We start from the raw sequence: 11,682 nt of genomic DNA, 5'->3' as shown, positions 1-11,682 counted from the left end.
GACCCCTAGTGTCGCTTCTCTGACACAATGTGGAGAGAGCGACAGAAGGGGAACACTGTTTTTTGGAGATTGATTTTGTAGCCTGAAAATGTACAAAATTCCTCTAGTATCTGTATGATTTTATTAGCACAGGTGATGGGATCTGTTATATAAATGAGTAAATCATCTGCATACAGAGAGACACGATGCTCAATATTTCCCCATTTGATACCCTGCAGATGTTTTGAAGTTCTCAGCAGAATGGCGGTTCGATAGCAAGGGCAAACAGCAGAGGTGACAGAGGACACCCTTGGCAGGTTCCGCATGATAGAGGAAAGTATGTTGAGTACTGCCTGTTTGTGTTGACATGGGCAAGGGGCGATGAATAAAGAAGGCATATCCATGTTATGAATTGTTTCCCAAACCCACATTTTTCCAGTACCTTAAACAGGTACCCCCATTCCACTCTGTCAAAGGCTTTTTCTGCATCTAATGAGAGCACTATTTCAGGCTTTATCGCATTGGATGGAGCAGAGATAATATTTAATAGACGTCTTATATTTGATGATAGCTGACAACCTCTGATGAAGCCAGTTTGGTCCTCAGAAATTATTGAGGGGAGACATGTTTCCAATCTTCTCGCCAGTGTTTTTGCTAGTATTTTTACATCAACATTTAGAAGTGATATAGGTTGATAGGAACTGCATTCAGCAGGGTTCTTATCCTTTTTAAGGATAACTGAAATAGACACCTCAGTCAAAGTTCTTGGCAGTGTTCCTATAGACGGAATGGTTAAACATATCTAGTAATAAAGGGGCTAAAAGAATGGATTATTCTTTGTAAAACTCTTTGGCAGCCCATCAGGCCCTGGTGTTTTGCCATTTTTCATTTCCCTAATACTGTCATATATTTCCCCTAGGGTTATTGGTTGATTTAGTGATATCTGTGTTAAAATATCAATAGTTGGTATGTCTATGCTGTCCAAATATGTGTTCACATTTGAGTCTGTAGGAGAGGGTTCAGAAGTATAAAGTTTGGAATAGTATGCTTTAAAAGCTGCAATGATCTTCAGGGGACATGTTGTAAGACCACCTGACTGATCATTAATTTGAGCAATGTCTCGTGATGTTGCTTGGTGTTTGAGCTGGAGGGCCAGCAGATGGCTTGCCTTGTCACCATATTCATACAGCATCCCTCTAGATCTCAGTATGCTTTTTTCTGCATTCTCTGTAGAGGTGAGATCAAACTCAGTTTGGAGATTAACTTTTTGTTGGATTTATTGCTTGATATTGATATTTTGTCGATTATGTCTGTTTGTGTCTTTCTACGTTGCTTATTAGAGTAAGAAAAATGAAATTATTTGACCTCTGATGGTAGCTTTTAGGGTTTCCCAAAGTAATGATGAATTCATTTCTTCTGAGCAGTTAAAACACAAAAAGTCTTCAATAGCTTGTGTTACAGTAGAACAGAAGGCATCATTGGACAGTAGTGTTGTATTGAATCTCCATAGTGGTCTTCCCCTTGATGGAGAATCAAATCTGAAATGTATTAATACAGGGGAGTGATCTGATATGACTATCACTGAACATGATGTTAGCAGTTCTTTATCAATACAAACATAATCTATCCTCGAGTAGGCATGATGTACATGTGAGTAGAATGAGTAGGCTCTGGTGTCATTATGTAAGAATCTCCAGGGGTCACAGCTTCCATAATCCTCCATGAATGAGTGTTCATTACACAATTTAGGTGCCCTTCGAAAATTAAATGATGTGTATCCATATTTGGGATAGTGGATAAGAGTGCAGCCATGAATTCGGCGTCATCAAAGTTAGGAGTGTACACACAGACTAATGTAACAGGTAAGTGGAATAATCTGCCTGAAACAATGATGAAGTGCCCATTATGATCAGGTACTATGCTCTCTGATATAAACCAAATTTTTTTAGAAATTAAAATGGCAGCCCCTCTGGCTTTTGAATCAAATAATGAATGAAATACTTGTCCTACCCATGGACGAAGTCTTGTATGATCATTTATCTTGAGATGGATCTCCTGAAGGAAGACGATGTCCGCCCTGTGTAGTTTAAGATGTTGAAAAACTTTTGCCCTCTTAACAGGACCATTTAATCCTGTGACATTCCATGAAATTAATTTGACCTATAGTTTATCTGTCCTACCATGAGCATTTATTTCAGTCATGTACACTAATGTATACTATAACTGGAAAGATATGATAAATAACTAAAGACAGTATATGAAACCAATTGTACACATAAGTACAAGTAGATACACCTGACATTTGTATTCAAAGGGTGTGACCAACATACCCCTCCACACGTCCCTCCCCATAAAAAAATAAAAAAATTAAAAATATATAGAATAAACCCAGCAGCATTAGAACAGTCTGCCGGTGTTTTTCAAAGCCTATGCTCGTCCTTCCTTGGAAGCGAGCTGCAGGTCTACTACACAGGTCCACTCTTAACAATGCAGTACAAACTATCCCTTTATCTAACACAAGAAGGGATTTGCTCCAGTTATTGAATGCATACACTGCAAGTGCACTTACACTAAAAACATTTTTTCCCCCGCAAAAGTTAAGCTGATTCAGGCGTTCTGTTAATTATCCAAAATAGCATGTAATACCCTATCACCCAGGCTATTTACTGTTAGCATATCTCAAACTTTTCAGATGTGGCAGGCATAATTTTGCAAGGCAAGGCAAGGCAAGTTTATTTATATAGCACATGTTATGTATACCTTGTCTTGTTTCACTGTTGCCCTTTTGTTTGCCATTTTTGTCACTTTTGTCCCTTGTTTAACTCCATAGTCTCCTTGTTAGCGTTCGTGTTCTCTGTCATTGTTTTCACCTGCCCTTGTTAATTTGCCTTTGGTTTCTGTTAATCACCTTGTCATCTAGTTTGTGTTCTGTTTGTTCATTGGCCCCTTTGTCCCATGTTTTTGTATTTAAACCCTGTCTGTTTGTTCAGTCTCTGTCAGTCGTTGAATGTTTGTGAATGTTGTTACCCTGGTCTGTGTTCCCTGCCCGAGTTCTCTATTTATGTTTATTTCCCCACTGAGGGTTTTCCTTTGTGTTTTTGTTAGCAATAAAGTAAGCTGCATTTGGATCCTCAACCTTCGTCTGCCTTCAATGCTTAAAATTCGTGACAGAACGACTGACCCACCATGGATCCAGCGGTTTTACGTGCCAGATACCACCTGCTCTGCCTGAGGCAAGAGGACCGTCCGATTGAGGCCCACGTCCGTGACTTCCTTGGTCTTGCGGCTGTTGCGGACTTCCTGGACACCTCCCTTGTGGTCTTCTTCAGGGAAAACCTGAGTGGCTGGCTGAAGGAGTGGCTGCCGCCGGCATCACGCGGCTGGACTCTCCGCGACTTCCTGGAGTTGACCTTATTGTTGTGCGGCTCCCCGTTCACCGTGGGCCATGCTGGGAAGGACCCTACCTCCCCACCTACTGTGGAGACTCTTCAGCCGTCCCAGGCTCTCCCTGTTATGCCTGCCCCGGTCTACGAGCCAGAGCCCACGCCAGCCCCGGTCTGCGAGCCAGAGCCCACGCATGTCACGGTGAGCGAGCCAGAGCCTATGCATGTCACGGTAGCGAGCCTGTGCCCACGCCTGCCCCAGTCTGCGAGCCAGAGCCCACGCATGTTACCGTCAGCGAGCCGGAGCCCTTGCCAGCCACGGCCAGCGAACCTGAAGCCACACTGACCAGGAACAGCGTCCCAGCTTCACCAGTCGCATCAGCCCGGAGGAAGAGGAGAAGGGGAAAGGTCTCTGCTCTCCAGCCTCCGCCTGCTGCAGCCCCGTGCCCTAAACTCCTAAAAGAGGAACCCCTCTTGCTTCCTAGTACTCTGCCTCCCGAGCCTTCCGAGCTTTCCAGAGCTCCGCCTCCCGAGCTTCCTAGAGCTCTGTCTTCCGAGCTTCCCGAGTTTTCCAGAGCTCCGCCTCCCGAGCCTCCTAGGGCTCCGCCTCTCAAGTCTTCCAGGGCTCCTCCTCCCAAGCCTCCCAGGGCTCCGCCTCTCAAGTCTCTCGAGTCTTCCAGAGCTCCTCCTCCCGAGCCTCCTGGGGCTCCACCTCTCAAGCCCCTCGAGCCTTCCAGGGCTCCGCCTCTCAAGTCTCTCGAGCCTCTCGAGCCTTCCAGGGCTCCGCCTCCCAAGTCTCTCGAGTCTTCTAGGGCCCCACCCCTCGGGCCTCTCGAGCCTTCCAGGGCTCCGCCTCCTATGGCTCAGCCTCCTACGGCTCTGCCTCCCGAGCCTCCCACGGCTCTGCCTCCCGAGCCTCCTACGGCTCCGCCTCCTACGGCTCTGCCTCCCGAGCCTCCTACGGCTCCGCCTCCTGCTGCTCCGCCTCCCGAGCCTCCTACGGCTCTGCCTCCCACGGCCCCGCCGCAAGAGCCACTCCCGGCTCCGCCTCCGAAGCCTCCCTCAGCCTCACCTCCGACGCCTCCTAGTTCCTTCCCGGCTCCGCCTCCCTCGGCTCCGCCTCCTGGTCCTCCCTCGGCTCCGCCTCCTAAGCCCACCACGGTCATGCCTATGCCTCCTTCGGCGCCGCCTCCCAAGTCTTCTACGGCTCCGCCTCCGAAGTCCTCCTTGGCTCCGCCTCACGCGGCGCCGCCGGCCCCTATCCTGCGGCCACCACCCAGGACCCCCAAGCCTACCCACATCCCATGGTCAACTCCCAGGCCTCCTGAACCTGTCCCTGCCCTGTGGCCAGCTCCCAGGCCACCTGAGCCTGTCCTTGCCCTGTGGCCAGCTCCCAGGCCACCTGAGCCTGTCCTTGCCCTGTGGCCAGCTCCCAGACCTCCTGCACCTGTCCTTGCCCTGAGGCCAGGCCCCAAGCCTCCTGAACCTGTCCTTGCCCTGAGGCCAGCTCCCAGACCTCCTGAACCAGTCCTTGCCCCATGGCCATCTCCTAGGCCACCAAAACCAGCCTCTGTCCTGTGGCCATGTCCCAGGTCCCCTGAACCGGCCCTTGGCTCACAGCCATCTCCCAGGCCACCAAAACCGGCCTCTATCCTGTGGCCTCCTCCTAGGCCCCCTGAGCCGGCCCTTGCCTTATGGACAGCCCCCAGGCCATCTAAACCTGTCCCTGCCTGGTCGATACCTCCCTGGCCCCCTAAACCTGTCCCTTTGTGCCCCCATAGACTGCTTGCCTGTCCTCCGCCTCCTGGACTGCCTGTCGCCAATCTGCCCCTGACTGCCTGTCTGCCACTGCCTCCCTGGACTGCCTGCCTGCCCTCTGTGCCCCTTGGACTGCCCTCTTGCTCTTGTGCCCCCCTGGTCTGCCTGTCTGCCCCTTGTGCCCTCATTTTGTTTTTTGTGAGTGTTTGTCCTTGGTTTTTTTCTTTAGGATCGTCTGGAATCCGATCCTTTGAGGGGGGGCTCTGTTATGTATACCTTGTCTTGTTTCACTGTTGCCCTTTTGTTTGCCATTTTTGTCACTTTTGCACTCCTTAGTTTTCACTTTTGTCCCTTGTTTAACTCCATAGTCTGCTTGTTAGCGTTCGTGTTCTCTGTCATTGTTTTCACCTGCCCTTGTTAATTTGCCTTTGGTTTCTGTTAATCACCTTGTCATCTAGTTTGTGTTCTGTTTGTTCATTGGCCCCTTTGTCCCATGTTTTTGTATTTAAACCCTGTCTGTTTGTTCAGTCTCTGTCAGTCGTTGAATGTTTGTGAATGTTGTTACCCTGGTCTGTGTTCCCTGCCCGAGTTCTCTATTTATGTTTATTTCCCCACTGAGGGTTTTCCTTTGTGTTTTTGTTAACAATAAAGTAAGCTGCATGTGGATCCTCAACCTTCGTCTGCCTTCATTGCCTTACATTCATGACAGCACATTTCATACACAATGGTAATTCAAAGTGCTTTACATAGAAGTGATTAAAATAAGAATAAAAAAAAATATGAATAATTGAAACAGTTTAGAATATAAAATACAGTACAAACAGTCGGACACACAGTGGCACAGTGCTCATTCAGTAAATGAACAGCTAAACAGATGTGTTTTGAGTCTGGATTTGAATGTGACTACTGTAGGAGCACATCTGATCTCTTCTGGAAGCTGGATCCAGTTGCGGCTGGCATAATAGCTAAAAGCAGACTTTCCTTGCTTAGAGTGAACCCTTGGTATTTCTAGCTGATGTGATCCTAATGATCTGAGTGATCTGTTGGGTTTATATTCAGTGAGCATATCTGCAATATATTGAGGTCCTAGCCCATTGAGTGATTTATATACCAGTAATAGTACTTTAAAATCAATCCTAAATGTAACTGGGAGCCAGTGTAAAGACCTGAGGACTGGTGTGATATGTTCATATTTTCTGGTATGCTCAGAATCCTGACAGCAGCGTTCTGTATGAGCTGCAACTGTCTTATGGTATTTTTGGGAATGCCAGTGAGGAGTCCATTACAATAATTCACCCTGCTGGTGATGAAAGCATCTCTAGTTTCTCTAGGTCTTGACTGGAAACAAAGCATCTAATTCTTGCAATATTTTTCAGATGATAGTATGCTGATTTAGTTATTGCTTTGACATGACTACTGAAACTAAGGTCGGACTCTAGAGACACACCAAGATTCCTGACTTGATTTTTAGTTGTTTGACCCCTAACATCAAGGTATGCATTCACCTTGAGAACTTCATCTTTGTTTCCAAACGCAATGACTTCAGTTTTGTCTTTGTTTAACTGAAGATAGTTTTGGCACATCCAACAGTTTACTTCATCAATGCATTGGCACAGGGAGTCAATGGGGCTTTAATCGTTATGTGATAGGGCTAAGTAGATCTGTGTGTAGTCTGCATAGCTGTGGTAAGCAATTTTGTTCTTTCTCATTATTTGGATCATTGGGAGCATATACTGGTTGAACAGGAGTGGTGCAAGAATTGAGCCTTGAGGGACTCTGCATGTCATGGACGTCCACTCAGACTTATGGTCTTCTATACTCACATAATAACCTCTCCCTTCTAAGTATGACCTGAACCATTTTAGGACCATCCCAGAAAGCCCCACCCAGTTTTCCAGCCTGTCAAGAAGTATGTTGTAATCGACAGTGTCAAATGCAACACTGAGGTCGAGTAGTACTGATAATTTGCCTGTATCAGTATTTAAGCAAATATCGTTTATTATCTTTATGAGCGCTGTCTCTCTGCTGTGATGCGATTGGAAACCAGATTGAAAATTGTCAAAGTATCCATTCGAGTTCAAGAATTTGTTCAGCTGATTGAAGACAACTTTTTCAATGATCTTGCCTATGAAAGGAAGATTTGAGATCGGTCTATAGTTGCTTAATATGGTCTTATCCAGATTGCTCTTTTTCAAGAGGGGCTTGACAACTGCAGTTTTCAGGGAGTTTGGAAAAATCCCAGAGAGAAGCGAGGAGTTTATCACTTCTAGGAGATCTGCTTCTAAACAGTTGACCACACTTTTGAAAAAAGATGTGGGAAGTGCATCAAGGGCGCAGGTTGATGTTTTAAGGTGCTGTACGGTTTCTTCCAAAATTTGGCCATCAATTTCTTTGAAATCAGACATAGTAACTACTTTCTCAGGTTGTGGTTTGATTTGTCTGACCCCAGCACAACTCAAGGATGTGCTGATCTCCTTTCTGATATTATTGATTTTTTTCAGAGAAGAATGAAGCAAACTCACTGCACTTGCTGTCTGAGAGCATTTCATTGGGAATCTGGCTTGGGGGGTTTGTCAGTCTCTCTACAGTCGAAAAAGTGTGTTGTTTAAGTTGCTGTTTACAATATTTGAGAAGAAAGTCTGTCTAGCTTTGCCTAGTTCCATATTAAAAGCATGGATGCTGTCTTTGTAGATGTTATAATGGACTACAAGTTTTGTCTTCCGCCACATGTGCTCTGCTTTTCTGCATTTCCTTTTCATATTTTTTTTCAGCTGTTGAGTTTCTCCAAGGTGCTTTTTGTCTGCCACTCTTCTTCCTGACTTTCACAGGAGCAATATCATCAATTACACTTTTAACTTTTGAGTTAAAAGAATCAAGAATCAACAGAGTCAGCAGATATACTTGGTGTTAAAGATATAGCCTTTAGTACATTAGTGTTCTCATTTAAGCATCTCTTCTTGACAGACACAGTTCTAGCTTCAATGGCAGGAGAGATCAATATATCAAAGAAAATACAGAAATGATCAGACAGTGTACATCCTTAATAACAATCGATGAAATGTTTAGACCCGTACTGATAAGTAAATCTAGAGTGTGTCCATGATTGTGTATGGGTCCATGTACATGCTGAGTTAGATCAAAAGTCATATTGGTTTCTGCATTATCTATGTGAATGTTAAAATCTCCAGCAATGGCAAAACAGTCAAACTCTGAGGTAATTGTTGATAACAGTTCTGTAAAGTCCTCAGCAAAGGAGAGTATTTTGAAGGCCTGTAAATAATGATAAGTAAAATGCGTGGAGCACCTTTTAACACACTACCCAGATATTCGAAAGACGGGTAATTCCCAATTGATATTTGCTTACATTGATAGACATCTTTAAAAAGAGCAGCTAAACCCCCACCTCTCCTACCTTCTCTGCAGACACTCAAAAAAGTAAAGTTAGGAGGGGATGTTTCATTAAGGACTGTTGCACTACAGCTGTCTTCTAGCCAAGTTTAATTTAGAAACATAAAATCCAGATTGTCTGTGCTTATTAAGTCGTTGACTAGAAGTGATTTATTTTTAAGTGAGCGGATGTTTAATGCTGCGTTCACACCGGACGCGAATAGCGCGTCAAATTCGCGCCTACCGCGTCTAGTTATACGCTTGACCACTTTGAATCCATTCGCGCGTCAAGAGCGAAATTGACGCCGTAAAAAACAAAAGTTTGAAGCGAAATTTACGGCGCGGACGCGGCCAGAGGCTGAAATCCGTTGACGGTCATCTTTTTACAAGATGGCTGATGTTGATCGAAAGCATTCGTGGAGAGAGTCACCGCTCTGTATTTGCTCTGGAGAGCAGAACAGCGGCGTATGGGTCGCCGTCGCCGTACTTGGGTCCACCAGACCCTCCGGAGGCGCTCCCAGTTCGGCGAATTTCATCATTTGCTCCAGGAGCTGCGCCTGGATGACGGCCGCTTTCAGCGGTACTTCCGCTTGTCCCGCGCCCAGTTTGATGACCTGTTGTCCCGCGATCGAGCGAGGATACAGGCGCTCTATCCCAGCCGCGGAGCCTGTCCATCTGTCTTCGGTTAGTAAATGTATATAAAATGTTAAATACAGTATATTAAATATATGTTAATTTACGCTATGCTAGCAATGTTTTTCAAACTGTGTGGTACGGATACCACTGTTGGTGCTCTTTCTAGTGATACTCAGTTAACTGCTGTAACGTTAACCAAAAAAATAAAATATTATTTTGGCAGACGTGATAATGTCTCTATCTGTAAGCAATATGTAGTGCTCTTTCTAGTGATAACGCTACTTGGTTAACTGCTATAACCTAAAAAATGATACTGTCATGTCTCTATCTGTAAGCAATTGTAGTAACGCTACTCTTTCTTTTGATAATCAGTTGGTTATTGGCACACTAGTGATTTAAACCATATACACATATACCCTTTTGTTTTGAAGATTCAAAACTTTGTTAAATTGCTTGCAAAATTGCTAGCAAACAAACAAATATGGTGCATTAAAGTAAAACAGACTGGTTATTGTATATAGTTGAATATGTAACTACAAGTGTACTTATAAAAATATTTTCTAGGTTTCTTGCCACAGGGGACTCATTCAGGACCATAGCGTCCAGCTTCAGGGTTGGTGTCTCAACAGTGAGCCAGATCGCCCACCAGGTTGTGACTGCAATCTGGGACTGTCTTGTGGAGGAGTACATGGCTGTGCCCACCACTGATGACTGGCGTGTCTTCACTCACCGCTCTCCAGAGCCAGGCGCGGACATGCTGGAGAGGAGCCACTGCCAGGTCTGGGTCGGGTTGTGGCCAACAACTCCTCCAGAGAGGCACTCGGGTGAGGGATGTCTTCATGGCACACTTCTCGGCGGAGGGAGCAGTACCATGGCAGCCGACGGAGTAGCGTTTGAAGTCCTCCTCATGACTTCCCCACAACGGCTCTTTTAAGAGCCACCCACAAACCTATAAAGAGCTAAACTATCTAAAAATAGTCCATTATTATTATATATATATTTTTTTTTCCCAGGTTGTCAGCCCCAGTTCCAGGATGTCAGGTCCACAACATGCACATTTATTAAGTTGAGACTTTTTAAAAACGTCAGGTTTTCCATGGTAGTATATCAGGTTAAATTATTTATTTATTTTTGTTTTGATGATAAATGGAGCCAGCCTCAAAAGTAATTAACCTGTCCTGTGTTTTTTTCCTTATTCAACACTGTCCAGACACTAATGTTGGTTGTCTTTACATTACAATAATAATGTTTCATATAATCTAGATTTAGATATGGAATAAATAGCAATCAATACAAAATCAAAATGTCTCATATATTGAAATCAAGTTATGTGATAAAAGATTTGTTTGTGCATTAGAACCACACCAGGCATTTAGTCATATTACAAAATAATTTATTGAGGCCAAACATATGAAGTAATTTTAGGTATAACATTAAAAAACATATTTAGGCAAAACGTAAAAAAAATTATTTAGGCAAAAACATATAAAATAACAATATGAACTGAAAAAAAAATGAACAATATGTGCAAACTATTTACATTAAGAGACAGGAACAAAAAAGGACCTCGCTTGGAAGGTGGAAGAGCCACAGGGAATGGCATAGGAGAAGAGGAAGGAGGGCAGCAGGCAGCTAGGCTCCTGATTGGTTAACGCGGCGCAATTGACGCCAAAGTTCAGATTTTTCAACTCGGCGGCAGACGCGAATTGCGTCAAACGCGTGAATGCACAAAATGCACCATTCGCGCAGTAACGCTGCAGAACGCCAGACGCTCAACTCGGCGCAATTGCGAGCTTGACGCCGCGAATGAGGCGTATTCGCTCTACCACGCCGCTTACTTCATTCAGCGCCAAGCAGGAATTTTTACGCTGTAACGCCGCCTTTGCATTGACTTAACATTGAAATCACTCGCGCCTGACGCGCTATTCGCGTCCGGTGTGAACGTAGCATAAAAGTGCTAACTTAACAGTTTTTGTCCCCACAGCAATATTAGTTTGACGTGTGATAGGCACCAGATTAGATGGGATTACTGTACGGCTTTTGAAGGCCTTAGACTTTCTATCATGAAATCGAACAGCAATAGAGAAATATACAGGCACACTGGGTTCCCGCTTGTTTTGTAAACATTTGAGACAGTTACTGTTATCATAGCGGTGACACGACACATATCACTGAGAGCTGGTATCAGCTCGACCTTGAGCCCCAGTTGGCATCAGTGTTAGCAATGGCTGATTCAGTCTGTTTTTTATCACATTCATCACGTTTGGGGATTCCTCATTCATTAATATTTGTTCTCAAGATGTATAGGCAGTGGTAGGAAACCAGTGTTTGCAATCCTTGTCAGAGCCATATCTGGGTTTAGAGGATGCTACTGCGGCAATATGTGATGCTCGTGAAAATCTGATGTCTCGAGTGCCTTTTGGTCTTGCTCCCTGTTTGTGCCATTGATTTGTAAGTCGATCAGCTTGTTTCTCTACACTCAGTATGGCCTGTCGAGGAGCACTAGATTCATGGGACTCACCGGCTGTATGCTGAGGGC

Source organism: Xyrauchen texanus, chromosome 14 (assembly GCF_025860055.1).
Source record: "Xyrauchen texanus isolate HMW12.3.18 chromosome 14, RBS_HiC_50CHRs, whole genome shotgun sequence".
Taxonomy (NCBI): domain Eukaryota; kingdom Metazoa; phylum Chordata; class Actinopteri; order Cypriniformes; family Catostomidae; genus Xyrauchen; species Xyrauchen texanus.
The sequence above is the reverse complement of the archived record's forward strand: the minus strand, read 5'-3'. Positions refer to the sequence as shown.